Source organism: Austrofundulus limnaeus, unplaced genomic scaffold, assembly GCF_001266775.1.
Source record: "Austrofundulus limnaeus strain Quisiro unplaced genomic scaffold, Austrofundulus_limnaeus-1.0 Scaffold384, whole genome shotgun sequence".
Classification (NCBI taxonomy): Eukaryota; Metazoa; Chordata; class Actinopteri; order Cyprinodontiformes; family Rivulidae; genus Austrofundulus; species Austrofundulus limnaeus.
In genome coordinates, this window is record NW_013952786.1 from 421,853 (window position 1) to 424,970 (window position 3,118).

Sequence of the window (3,118 nt, forward strand, 5' to 3'; positions counted from 1 at the left end):
CCAGCTCTTTGTGTGTGTGTGTGTGTGTGTGTGTGTGTGTGTGTGTGTGTGTGTGTGTGTCATCGCTGCCGGCTTCAGTCTCTTTGAGCAGGCAAGAAATGTGTGTGTGTGTGTGTTTGTAGTAAGCGTGTGTGTTAATATCCCTTGTGCAAGAAAAATGCTTTAAACTCTTGAAATCCTGTTTTGTTCACAATCAGCAAACAGCACTTTTCATGAGAAGAAGAAATATTATCATATATGCACATTTTCTCAAACAACACACTCACACTTCCTCCACAAGCCCTGCACCCTGGAGATCCTCCATTACAAATTAAAACTCTTGACAAACTGTCTGTCTGCCTGGGATGTGGTCATCATTGGACCCCCACGCGTTGATGAGAAGAGGAACAGCGCAGATGAACAGAAGTTTATTTTTTTAAACACATTTTTCTGCCGTCCAAAAGACAGCCACATTTATCTTCACAATAATTGAACCTGGTCCCATGACAATCTCTCAATTTATCACAAGTTCGGATGGATAGCAGCATGCAGAACAGCTTGCATGCTGCTAAATCAACACATCAAATCCAGCTTTTTTTTAATATTTTTTTTATGTTTCCTTCCACAATCTAAAATTATCCATCTTAGTTTAACTGAATGACACAAAGATTTGGAAATGCTTTTATTCACATGGAAACACAAAAGGAATACCCAAAATGCTGTAGTAAGTATGCCAAGCCTGTATGTGGTGCTGCAACACTCCCACAAAATTATATGCTAATTAGTCCTGTATAAAGTACCTTAGAGTGATACTTGAGTGAAAATAAGTATCTTACCATAAAAATACTTTGGTAAACTTTAAAGTCTCCTTTAAGAATATTACTTGAGTAAAAGTCATAAAAGTATCTGACATTTGTTATTTATATAAGCATTGATGACCATTCCTGCCTGATGTCATCACATTTTGCCCCATATTCAAAAGAATGGCCCAACACACATGAGCTACATCATCAGGTCAGGACTCTACAGTTTTCACTCATCTACAGGCCAGCGGTCACTCTTTCAGGGATGAAGATGTTCTCATCCTTGATGGAGAGGAACGTTGGTTTGAGAGAGGAATAAAGGAAGACATTTTTGTAAATATAAATTGTTGGGGGTTGGGGGGGGGGGGCTTTGTGACTAACTGCCCCATTCTTACAATGCTGTTATCACGACTCAGCCCTCTCTAAACAGTAAGGATAATCAGGGTCCTAACGATCGATTGTTAGGCTGATGGTCCTTTTTTGCATCATGTTTGCACCAAGACTGAGTTTACCTGTAACTCAGACTGAAGAAGTCTCCTGGAGGAGAGATGGAATGTTTTTTTTTTTCAAAAAGAAGAAGTCGTCAGGAGGACTCAACTGTTTTTGAGATTTTTCTACCTGAAATATTGATGCATCAGGACCCCTTCAAAATAGTGTCGAAAGGGGCCTTGGCTATATTTCATTAGTTGTTTATTTTGACAAGCTAAATATAAAATGTATCACGTTGAAAGAACATTTTCTCTCTGTCTTCATTGCTGCCACGAGAATTAATTAGCAGAACAGATAATCAGTGGGATCCCTTTTGCTGACAGACAGGTTGAATTGAACAGAAAATGTCAGCAGGCTCTGACACTACAGCCCATTTATCACGCATCTAAAACATAAGAAAAACAGCAATCATACCAGCTTCAAACATTAATGGCAGTTTGTTGGTTTGGTAAAGAAAGCCAGTTACTTGCAGACAGCGGTGGGTAACATGTTCAGCGTGGAGAATAGGCTCATGCCTGTGGAACCAATCACATCAGTGCAAAGACCATGTAGAACAAGAACAAGTTTCCACCTTTTAAACCAATATTCCTGCAGTGTGAAGTTTTACACTGACATTTTTGTATCAGATGCAAATTGCATTGTTCAGCACAAGAAAATTGTGTAGTTTTTGAACTTTTCTTTCAAGAAACTTGTTTTTTAACTATTCTTTTATTAACACAACCCATTTGAAACATAAAATAACACAAAGTTATCAAGGAACAACTTGGTCAGCAGTCAGAAGAGAAACTTTTAGCTTTTACAGTATACTCACAGGTCTTAAAGCTGCAGTGGGCAATCTGTTTCAAAAGGATTTTTTACAATGTATGATAACTAAGTCTACACATCCAGGTAGGTATGGGGTAGGAAATTGGAATAGGAATTGGAGTGAAAAGAAGAAAAAATAAATAATGATTAGTAAATCAACCTGTCTGTTTTCATGTCTCACCTCTCAGATGTGTGCGCTCTTATTGTGCACTACTTGTGGTTCCAATACAGAGCTCTGTCATACTGAATCACAAGCATGCAAAGATGGCAGACAAAGACCAGCAGACTGTTTCTGCTCAACTTTAACCACAACCACTAGAGGCAGAAATTAAAAAAAGTATGACTGCTCAGCAGCACCACGTCTGTGTGACAGTACACTTTCACATGTCACCGTTTATATCTCTGAGATAATATAAGGGAGTGGGAGTTGTTGCTCTGTTAGAAATCAAAACTTCTTTTGGGGTTAGGAGTATAATGTGCACTGCAGCCATTTAAAGCATAATCTGTGTAGGAACAAATGTTACCTGTTGTCTTTTGAGTCAGAGTTTTAAAATGAGATTTTGTTAACATTGCATGTCTTAAAGTAGACATATGCTTAGAAATCCTTCTTTTTCACATTTAAATCATTCAGCTGGGGCCTTTGACAAAAATAGATTCAGGAATTTTATTTGACTGCACCACCATCAGTCCATCAATGCTAACTCTTAAGTCATTCACACCAAAGCTGACCTGTTCCCAAAAACTTTCATAACAGAATATAAAACAGAATAGGATATGAAACATATTGCAGTATGTTACATATAAACCAGCCTGTGTGAAAACGTATTATTAATGCACTACTCTAGCATACCTTGGTCAAACATTTAAATTTAAGAACAGGTTAAAGACCTTTAGGCATACTACTTTAGTATAGGTCACATTACCTTTGTTATATCTCTAATAAATACATACAAAATAAGCTGAAAGTATTCTGTCATTTGTAGTTTAAAATCAGTATACTTAAAGTAATTTGGACAAAGTTACCCTTAGTCGAAAGTTACTTT